General features: G+C 37.5%; 1 pseudogene; it reads left to right on the top strand.

Annotated features, from left to right (window-relative positions):
• Positions 1-8377: 8377 nt before the first annotated feature.
• LOC141491883 (cytoplasmic dynein 1 intermediate chain 2 pseudogene) lies at positions 8378-10272 on the top strand (annotated as a pseudogene).
• The last annotated feature ends 1553 nt before the right edge of the window (positions 10273-11825 follow it).

Genomic DNA, 11825 nt, shown 5'->3' with positions numbered 1-11825 from the left:
TACAATAGTGTTTCATCATATTCATATATCTCAATTTGTTCAACTCTTGACCAACTGATGGGCATTCTTTGTCACTATGTAAAGAATTGCTATGAATATTTATGTTCTTGAGAATTTTTTACAGTTTTTTGTGATCTCTATGGAATTCAGACCTAGTACTGATGTTTTTGAGTGAAAGGAATTCAATGTTTTATTGCCCTTTAGACATAATTCCAAGTTGCTCTTCAGAAAGGTTGGATAAATTCACAAGTCCACCAAGATTGCATTGGTGTCCCAGGACCTGACTACATCATCAATGCATTAATGTCCCAGTTTTCCTACATCCTCTCCAGCATTGATCATTTTCCTTTTTGGCCATATTGCCCAATCTGATTGGTGTGAAGTGATACCTCAGATTTGATATAATTTCAATTTCCCTAAATGATAATTACTGAGACCAATTTTGCATATGACTGTAGATAGCTTTAATTTATTCATCTGAGAATTGCTATTCTATATCCTTTTGTCCATTTATCAAATTTGGAATGAAATATTTTCTTATAAATTTGACTCAATTTTCTATATATTTTAGAAATGAGTTCTTTATCAATGGCATATTTTCTTATAAATTTGATTCAATTCTCTATATTTTAGAAAAGAGTTACAAAAATTGTTTTCAAATGTAATGCATTCCTTTTAATCTTGACTCCCTTGGTTTTCTTTGTGCAAAAACTTTTCAATTCTCTATCTCTTGTTTGGTCATAAACTATTCCCGCTTCTATAGATCTGACAGATAAATCTTTTCTTGTTATCCTAATTGGCTTATGTCATCAACTTTTATGATTAAATCCTGTATTCATTTAAATCTTATCTTGGTTTAGGGTGTGAGAAGTTGGTCAATGCCTAGGGGCTGCCATATGATCTTTCAGTTTTCCCAGTAATTTTTATCAAAGCGTGAATTCTTCTTCCAGAAGCTGGAATTTTTCCCTTTTCCTCTTCTTTCCTCTCTCCCTTCTATTCCTCCCTCCTTTTCTTCTCCCCACCCCACTTTCCCCTCCTAATATTTGAGGTATAGGATAAAGTTCTAAACTCAATTGGGTACAAGGGTAATATTCTCTCTTTAAGCCAAATGTGATGAGATTAAGATTAAAGCAGTTCTCAGTCACTCCCTTCTTTCCCTTCACTGCAGTAGGTCCCTTGAAACTCTTCATATGATGCAATTTACTGCATTCTGCTTTTCTTTTCCTCCTGTCTTGTTACAACATCCCCTTTTTTAAAAGTCTTATTTTTTAAAAATCTTCCTACCATGATCAATTTATGATCATACTTTTAGCCTAAGTATACTTCTACTAGAGTCACAATTCTCAAGAATTTTTAGAATTTTACTCCCAAGTAGGGATATAGCCAGTTTAATCTTATTGAATAGCAGTCTAATTTCTTTTTTCCCTTTTTTCCCTTTTCATATGTCTTTTAAATATTCTGTTTGAAGATCAAATTTTCTGTTCAGCTCTGGTCATCAGGAAAGTTTGAAAGTCACCTATTTCATTAAATATTCATCTTTCCCCCTTAAAAACTAGGCTTATTTTTGTTGTGTAGTTCATTCTTAGTTGTAATCCAAGCTCTCTTAACCTATCAAATATTATATTCCAGGCGCTTTGATTCTTTAATGTTGATGCAGCCAGGTCCTGTGTAATCTTGACTGTGCTCCTTGGTATTTGAATTGCTTCTTTCTGGCTGCTAGCCAAATTTTCTCCTGGAACTGATAATTCTGAAGTTGAGCTACAACATTCCTTGGTGTTTTCATTTAGGGATCCCTTTCAAGAGGTGATCAATGGATTCTTTTGATGAATATTTTGCCCTCTGTTTCCAGGACATTAGTGTATTTCTCCTGGATGATTTCCTGAAGAATAGTCAAGGCTTTTTTTTGATCATGGCAATTATGAAATCCAATTATTATGAAACTATCTCTCCTGTATCTATTTTCCAGTTTGGTTGTTTTACCAATGAGATACATTTTCTTCTATTTTTTCATTTTTTAAAAATTGTGTATAACAGATTTTCAGATCCTCATGAAATCATTAACTTCCATTATTCCTATTCTATTGCTTATGGAAGTTTTTACTTCTTTTAGCTTTTGCATCTCCATTTCCATTTGGTCAATTTAATATCTTTGTTTTTGTTTTTGGCAAGGCAGTGGGTTCAAGTGACTTGCCCAAGATCACACAGCTAGGTAATTATTAAGTGTCTGAGACCAGATTCAAACTCAGGTACTCCTGACTCCAAGGCCGGTGCTCTATTCACTGTTCCACCTAGCTTCCCCATCAATTTTATTTTTAAAAGGGTGGTAATCTTTTTCAAATTGTCCCATTGTATTTTTTAAAGGATTTATTTTCTTCTATCACTTTTTGCGAAAGATATCGATTTTATCTTGCATTTCTTTTCCTAATTTTTCCATTTGATTTTTAAAATCCTTTCTGACCCCTTAGAAGTCTTTGTAAATTGGAGACAATTCATATTCTCCTCCATAGCTTTAGTACATAATACCCCTTATGTTTGACTTTTTTGAATTATTTTTTTACATCATTTATCTCCAAAGGTAACTTTCAAAGGACCTGGTTTTCTCTGGCCTTTCTTCATTTTGAATTTTCTTTCCTAAACCAAGATTCTTGTGATGGGGGAGGGGTTTGTTTGCAGTCCTTCACTGTTGAGAATCCTACAGGCTTCATAACTGTGCTGGGCTGTTGATCCTAGAAACTCCTAGGGTTGCTCAGTGAACTGACTGGTAAGGACAGCCTGAGGCTCGCTCTCTCTCTCTCTCTCTCTCTCTCTCTCTCTCTCTCTCTCCCCCCCCCCCCTCTCTCTCTGCACCATCTGTCCTTTGGATGTCATCTGCCCATTCCCCACAGTAGAAACAGCTGGGGATATCTCAGAGTTGTCCACAGGCACTGCAGGCACTGGGCTAGTCAGTTCAGGCTTTTTATCAGAGGCTCTCTCTCAGCAGGGAAATCAGCCATCCACTCCCTTATTAGGGGAAGTGGTAGCAACTGGGTCTAAGTCTGAGTTGCTTTCACAGGAACACTGGGGTTCTCTCTATGGATTGACTGTCAGCTCTGGTGAACTTGGCTGCCCCAGGCTTTTGGAAAAGATAGAAACACTTTGAATCTTCTCCTGCTGTTTATGACAAGACGTCAGACCCTCTTCCCTGCTTGTAACATCAGAGGTTCACTTTCAGGATTGGGCATTCTAAACCAATCATGTAGACTGAATGTAGGTCTTGGACACCAGTGCTGGAGCTTTCCCTAGGTGCCAGAGCCTCCCACCATGCAGTCAAGCCAACTTCAAAGCCTCCATTCTCATAAGTGATAATATCAGGTTACTTACCCTGTCTCACCCTGCCATCCCTGTGCTGGTCTCTGCTTTCTGCTCTGGCCATGCCTGCGCTGCTCCCATGACAGCCCTTGCTGTAAGATGTTTCATTCTAATCTTTGTTTTTTTCTGCCAATCCAAAATCTATTAAGAGGCTTGGTTAATGTTGGTTAGAGGGAAAATCAGGAGAGCTTTATAGAAATCATGGTTTATCTGCATCATTTTCACCAGAAGTCTCCTTTAGTGGCACAAGTATTTAATTTCTTGTATTCTCCTTATTCTGCATGCCACTCACAGGAATCAGGAAAAGTTGAATAGGAAACTCAAACATCTTCCTTCTGGGTTTTTAAGAGTCCACATTGCCCCATGGTAAAATATTAAGCTTAGCCACTTTGAATTTTTATGACAGTCCATTTCTGTTATCTGATAGTCTTATAGAATCAGAGCAAAACTTAATTACCCAATTTATTACACAATCTGATGCTGTTTGACAGCTCTCTAACTCTCTGATTAATCCAACAAGTACCTTCCAAAACCTGGAAATAATTGCCCTTGGAACTTCTCTGTAAATCCAGGGGACATAGTGAATTTAAATTCCTGGATGGTCCAAAGAGCTGATCCATTAGGGATCAAATGGAAGGGGTTTGATGGAGTCATTCTCTCTATCCTAATAGTAATAAAACTGGAAGTTTTCCCTATCTAGACAAACCTTTGTAGATTTAAATCTTTTCCTCCCCCAATTTCTCTTTCAGATGACATCAAATATTGTGAACTATTGGGATATTTGAAATATCAGTTTAGGAAGAATCCTTTGGAGAGTGGAGATGGCAGAGTGAAGGCAAGAAATCACAGAAACTTTCTCCCATACCACTTCAAATGATTATTTAAAATCTTCAAACAATGACTCTAACCAAATTCTAGAGAGGTGGAACCCACCAAAAGACTGAGTGAAAAAATTTTCCACCCCAAGACAAATTGGAAGGTCAGCAGGAAAACACTGCCACACTGGAGTAAGCATGGAACCCAGGTCAGTGAAGGTCTTGCCCAGGGAACTGGAAGCAGGCCTGCAATGCTACCTGGAACCTGCTTCCAAAGCATTTAACCTATCAATGATGAAGGGCTTAGAGGAGACTGCAGAGGTCTCTCTACTATCTCTCTCTGAGGCTGTAATTTGTTGTTTTGCTTATATGCAGATCCCAGGCTTAGAAAGGGAGTTTTACTTCCACAGCAGAGTGGAGATCCTCTGTGCACCTCAGAGTACAGGTCAGTAGAGTGGTCACTCTTTCATAAGGTCTGAGTGAGGATTGGGGACAATTGCAAGAACTCTAAAAAGTTTGGGACAGTGTACCTTCCACCCTGTAAGTAGAGTCCCACCTTAACAAAGAGTTACTATCAAGTCATAGCTTAGGGAAATGAGCTAATAAGAAAGAAAGAAAGAAAAAAAAATCTGACCATAGACAATTACTTTGGTGCCATGGAGGATAAAAATACACACTCATAATATGACAAAAGCTTCTGTATCCATAGCCTCCAAGAAATATAGGAATAGTCTCAAACTATGGGAGAGCTCAAAAAAGGTTTTGAAAATCAAGTAAGGGAGGTAGAGGAAAAACTGGAAAGAGAAATGAAAGTGACGCAGGATAATCAAGTTAGCTTGATGAAGGAGATCCAAAAATCAATGAAGAAAATAGCATTTTCAAACCATTTTAGGTCAAATAGAAAAAAAGCAGCCCAGAAAGTGAAGGAGGAGAAGAATGTTTTAAAAAAGCAGAACTGGCCAGATGGAAAAGGAGATTAAAAAAAATCTCTGAAGAAAATAATTTCTTCAAATATAGAATGGAACTAAGAGAAGCTGATGATTTTATGAGAAATCAAGAAAAAATGAAATAAAACCAAAAGAATAAACAACTAGAAGAAAATGTGTAATATCTCATTGGAAAAACAACTGACCTGGAAACAGATACAGGAGAGATATTTTAAAAATTATTGGGCAACTGAAAGTCATGACCAGGAAAAGAGTCTAGATTTCATTAAAAAAAACCCTATTTATTTATTTATTTATTTATAGCAATGGGGTTACGTGACTTGTGTAAGGTCACACAGGTAGGTAATTATTACATGTTTGAGAACAGATTTGAAGGTCTTCCTGACTCTGGGGCCAGTGCTCTATCCACTGCACCACCTAGCTGAACCCTAGACTTCATTTTTAAAAAACATTTTCCAGGAAAATGGACCTGATATACTAGAAGCAGAGGGTAAAATAGAAATTGAGGAAATCCATCAATTAGCTCCTGAAAGAGATTCTAAAATAAAGACTCCCAGGGATATTATAACCAAATTCCAGAACTTCCAAGCCAAGGAGAAAATATTATAAGCAGTCAGAAAGAAACAATTCAAATATCGTGGAGTCAGGATTACACAGGATTTAGCAGCATGTACATTAAGGGCTCACAGGGCTTGGAATATGATATTCCAGAAGGCAAAAGAGTTTGTATTATACCTGAGAATAAGCTACCCAGCACACTGAATATCCTATTTCAGGGGACAATTGGATATTCAAAGAAATAGAGGAATTTCAAACTTTCCTGTTGAAATGACTACAACTGAACAGAAATTATAGGACTCAGGTGAAATATAGGGAGGGTGAATAAGAAGGGCAAATTATGAGAGATTTAATGATGTTAAACTGCTTGTATTCCTGCTCAGGAAGATGATAGTGATAGCTCATATGAACCTTATTATTTATTAGGGCAGTTAGAAGGAGCATATATAGAGAGAAGACATAAGAGGGAGCTGAATAAGAAGATATTAATATTAATTAATTAATATAAAGATGAAGAGAGGGGTGGGAATACAATGGGCTAAATTATTTCATGTAAAAGAGATAAAACTTTTACAAGAGACTGGAGCGGGGAATGGTGAAGGGGAATGGGTGAGCCTTCATTCTCATCAGAAATGACTCAGTGAGGAAATAATAGACACTCTTAGAAATCTTTCTTACTCTAGAGGAAAAAAGAAGAGTGAAGAATTGGGAGAAGGGGGACAGTGGGAGGGGGAAAAGATGTAGGTGATAGAAGAGAGGAAAGATTATGGGAGAGGGTAATCAGATATAACACGCTTTTGAGGAGGAACAGAGTGAAAGGGAAAGAGAGAGAACAGAATAAATGGAAGTGGAAAGGAATAGAATACAGGGAAATGCAGGTAGTGATATCAACTGTGGAGAAAAAATACTGAAGCAATTTCTTTGATAAAGAATGTGATCCATCTCAAAGACAGAACTGATGGTATCTGAATACAGACTGAAGAATACCTTTTTTTCTTCTCTCACTTTATTTTTCTTGAAGTTTCTTTATTTTTGTAGAGGGGGGGATATTATGTTTACCGTTACAAGATTATTATGCAGTATTGTAAAAAAATAGTAATAGTGATGATGATGATGATGATGATGATGATGATGATGATGATAATAATAATAATAATAATAATAATCCTTGAAAACACTGGAGATAAATGTTTGTAGAAATGTTATGCACTTTACGGCTGATTTGTGTCTCCCCTTTTTGAATCATATTTATTTACACTGTCCTTAATTTGTGCCTCTTATGTTCCTATTATTTATCTTTTGTTTCTTGTTTCCTATCCCTCCATGATCATGGTTAGGGCTGGTTTTTTGTAACTAAAATTCTAATGTCCTGGTTAAAATAGATAGTTTTGTAGGACAGGAAAGGGTCTATGACTGTTGAGCATGCCATGATTATTCTAAAGAAAAGAACTCATTAACTTGCCCTCTCCTTAACCCCAAAGGAATCATCATGGAAACTTACTTCTTAGTGATTAACAGTGGATCTTGTGGGTATAATTATAGCTGATCCACTCTCAAATCTATCTCAAGATCTTTATTTCTGGGTTGGAGAGCTCTATCAATTCTAACCCCACTCATATTATTCTGCATGATTTTGGCAGAGGTGACTTAGAGGTTCTCTTTTATTCATTTACAATACCCACTAAAATACCTTTCAGGTTGTATTTAGCACTTATGTCTAAATAACTTCCTCTGTTTGTCACATGTTCCTTCCATCAGGATATGGAGTCTCCTAAATCAGACCACAGGATCCCTTTGTATTTTCCTAGGAAATGTCTTTCTTTGTTGATTAGCAAACTCTAATGTTGCATAACCAATAGGAATTGTTCCCAACTGTCACTGTCTCTCTCCTTACCAGGGATTGGGTCATTGAATACTTGGTCATATAGCTCCTTGTAGCATCTAAAATAGTACCCATAATCAACGTTCCCATGCCAAACAATGACTTAGGGAAAATATTCTTTGGTACCTATCCAAGGAGGCTGAATATTTACTAACCTGGTATGGTCGTTTGAAACATGAGGTCATATTCTGAAACAACACTTACTATTTTAATCCTTACTAATGAGACCTTCCAAACCATCTCTGACATGAAACAGTAACTTAACTATGTGGCCAACACTATTCTGGATAATCATATTACTTTTGATTAGGTCATGTCAAGTAGGTGGTATAGTGGATAGAGCACTTGTCTTGGAGTCAGGAGGACAGAAATTCGAATTCCGTCTCAGATACTTAACTATTACTAGCTGAGTGATCTTGAGTATGTCATTTAACCCTGATTGCCTTGCATCCAGGGCCATCTCCAGTCATCCTGATTCATATCTGGACCCTATACCCAGATGACTCTGAAGGAGAAAGTGAGACTAGTGACTGAGCACAGTATCCTTTCTCAAATCCAATTAATATGCTTGTCATGGCATCAACTCCCTGAAGTCATGGTCTTCTTTGAAAATGAAGGACAAGGTGCGGTTGGGGAAGCCGAGGAGCCGGCGCCCACGGAGGCCCGAGACCCGGTTCCGGGAGGATCGTCGTGCCCTGAGCCGACCCCGCGCCAGTCTCTGAGTGCCCCCAAACCACTCAAAAGCAGGGGTTTTCTCATTCTACACAGAGTATACTCATTTCTTTTCCATCTATTTTGTTCTATACTGGGAGCTCACTTCACCTGCTACAGTTTCAATAGATTGCTCTTTTGGTTAAGATCACAACAATGTCAGACAAAAGTGAATTGAAGGCTGAACTGGAGTGAAAGAAGCAACGTTTAGCTCAAATCAGAGAAAAGAAGAAGAGAAAGGAAGAAGAAAGAAAGAAAAAGGAAACTGATCAGAAGAAAGAAGCAGTTGTTCCAGTACAGGAAGAATCTGACCTTGAAAAAAAGAGGAGAGAAGCAGAAGCATTGCTGCAGAGCATGGGACTAACACCAGAATCCCCTCTAGTCCCTCCTCCTATGTCTCCATCCTCCAAATCTGTGAGTACTCCAAGTGAGGCTGGAAGCCAAGACTCTGGAGATGGCGCCGGGGGATCTAGATGAGGACCTATTAAACTTGGTATGGGTAAAGTTACACAAGTTGACTTTCCTCCCTGAGAAATTGTCACATACACAAAGGAGACTCAGACACCAGTTATGGAACAACCAAAGGAAGATGAAGAAGAAGATGATGATGTTGTAACCCCCAAGCCACCCATTGAACCTGAAGAAGAGAAAACTTTAAAGAAGGATGATGAAGAAGAAGTTCCCCCTCATGAGTTTACTGAAGAGGAAAAACAACAGATCCTGCACTCTGAAGAATTTCTAAGTTTCTTTGATCATTCCACAAGAATTGTAGAAAGAGCTCTTTCTGAGCAGATTAACATCTTCTTTGACTACAGTGGGAGAGATTTGGAAGATAAAGAAGGAGAAATTCAAGCAGGTGCTAAACTGTCCTTAAATAGACAGTTTTTTGATGAACGTTGGTCTAAATATCCTGTTGTTAATTGTCTGGATTGGTCATCTCAGTACCAAGAATTGCTTGTGGCTTCCTATAACAACAATGAAGATGCTCCTCATGAGCCTGATGGGGTGGCCCTCGTGTGGGATATGAAATACAAAAAAACTACCCCAGAGTATATGTTTCACTGCCAGTCTGCTGTAATGTCAGCTACATCTGCAAAATTTCATCCCAATCTGGTTGTTGGTGGTACGTATTCTGGCCAAATTGTATTGTGGGATAATCGAAGTAATAAAAGAACCCCGGTTCAGAGAACCCCACTTTCAGGTGCTGCACATACGCATCCTGTTTATTGTGTGAATGTAGTTGGAACCCAAAATGCTCACAATTTGATTAGCATCTCTACTGATGGAAAAATTTGCTCATGGAGTTTGGACATGCTTTCCCATCCACAGGATAGTATGGAGTTGGTTCATAAGCAGTCCAAAGCTGTAGCTGTCACTTCTATGTCCTTTCCTGTTGGAGATGTCAACAACTTTGTTGTTGGAAGTGAAGAAGGCTCTGTATATACAGCATGTCGCCATGGCAGTAAAGCCGGAATCAGTGAGATGTTTGAAGGACACCAAGGACCAATAAGTGGTATTCATTGCCATGCAGCAGTTGGAGCTGTAGATTTCTCACATTTTTGTCACTTCCTCATTTGACTGGACAGTGAAACTTTGGACAACCAAGAACAATAAACCTTTATACACATTTGAAGACAATTCAGATTATGTTTATGATGTGATGTGGTCACCAACCCATCCTGCCCTGTTTGCCTGTGTGGATGGCAATGGGAGACTGGATCTGTGGAATCTCAACAATGACACAGAGATGCCGACTGCAAGCATTTCTGTGGAGGGTAATCCTGCTCTTAATCGTGTGAGATGGACACATTCTGGGAGAGAGATTGCTGTAGGTGATTCTGAAGGACAGATAGTTATATATGATGTGGGAGAGCAAATCGCCATTCCTCGCAATGATGAATGGGCTCGATTTGGGTGAACACTAACAGAAATTAATGCAAACCAAGCTGACGATGAGGAGGAAGCTGCCACTTGTATACCTGCTTAAATGGGCTTTATGTTCGTGGTGGCTTGGGAACTGATTCTAAGTAGAAATAAAAACTCATAGCATGCTTCTATCTAAAAGGAATTGAAAGGTGATCTTGTGGATTAAACTATGTACTTAAAACATGCATAGCTCTTTAATGCAGAAAATTCTTGCAGTGTCACTTTTTATATTCATATTGTTATTGAATTTGTGTAATTTTTAATACAAATTACTTTTGCAATATGCAATTTTTTCCTGAATATTTACACATGCATATATTTGCTATGTTAGTATCTTGAACTTTTTTCAACCTCAACAGTATACAGTTATTTATGAAAGGTGTACATTGCATAAATTCCACATATTTTTCAATAATCTTTTCTCCAGGTAAACACAAGTTAAAGTTAATCTCTGACTACTAAAATGTAAGAACATCTTTACTGTTAACCATTAAAATGCATGTATCCACTCAAAAAAAAAAAGAAAATGAAGGACAAGCATTATTATTTCTACTGATTATTTTCTTATTTCTTGAGGTGATGTCTGTGTTCTAGGCAATACATCTTGAACATCAACAACTGCCATTAAGTGGAATTCCATACCAAGAGTGCACTTGATTTGGATACAAGACCTTTACTCTACTTTGATCTCTCCTCCCTCCTCTTCCTGACTGGCTTCTCTTCCTATTGACCCCTGTAATTTCTCCACTTATAATAATTCTCCTTATGCTTCTATTTGGTTTTTGTCTCTTTAAGCCTCTTGTCAAATTTGTTTCCTCCAGGATGCAAGTAGAAGGTCTATAAGTAGTGAACTCAGCCAAATATCATCCTGTAACCAGTCCTGATAGCTCACATCCTTTGGATGTTACTTCAGTTGAGTTCTGAATGGATCATATTTCCCCTTTAAATGTACCTCAATAGGATAAGCAGGGACAGTATCACAATTTATTTTAACTCTGAAGAAATTACAGAAGTCTTTGACCTCCATTTCAATTCCCAAATATTAATCTCGGCTCAAATTATTTGAGGGATAATATGATGGAAGGGAATGATAGGCACAGAGAAATATTGCAATCAAATATATTGATAACACATTTTGCTATCTTTTCTGTACTGTTAAAGTGTTTAAATCTTGTAATTTTGTATAAACATGTTTGTATATATCTATATATACATAGATCTATAGCTATACCTATAGTATCTATATCTATATCATCTATATCCTCTATATCTATATCTATATCTATATCTATATCTATATCTATATCTATATCTATATCTATATTCATATCCATATCCATATCCACATCCATATCCATATCTATATCCATATCCTTATCATCTATATCCCTATCCCTATCCCTATCCTTATCCCTATCCCTCCATCTCTATCTCTATCTATCTCTATCTCTATCATCTCTATCTCTATCTCTATCTATCTATTGCTTCTTTTTTGTCCTTTTTAGTGCCCTTGAAAATTCTAAACCATATTGAATGACCCCGGCTGCACACTCACCTGTGGGCCAGGCTAAATTTCACAGGAGTGGTAAATTGTACCTTAAACCAGGTAGAAACCCTCCTATAGAGACTTTTTTCAAT

Source organism: Macrotis lagotis, chromosome 6 (assembly GCF_037893015.1).
Source record: "Macrotis lagotis isolate mMagLag1 chromosome 6, bilby.v1.9.chrom.fasta, whole genome shotgun sequence".
NCBI classification, from domain to species: Eukaryota; Metazoa; Chordata; class Mammalia; order Peramelemorphia; family Peramelidae; genus Macrotis; species Macrotis lagotis.
This window is presented reverse-complemented; position numbering and strand designations above follow the sequence as displayed.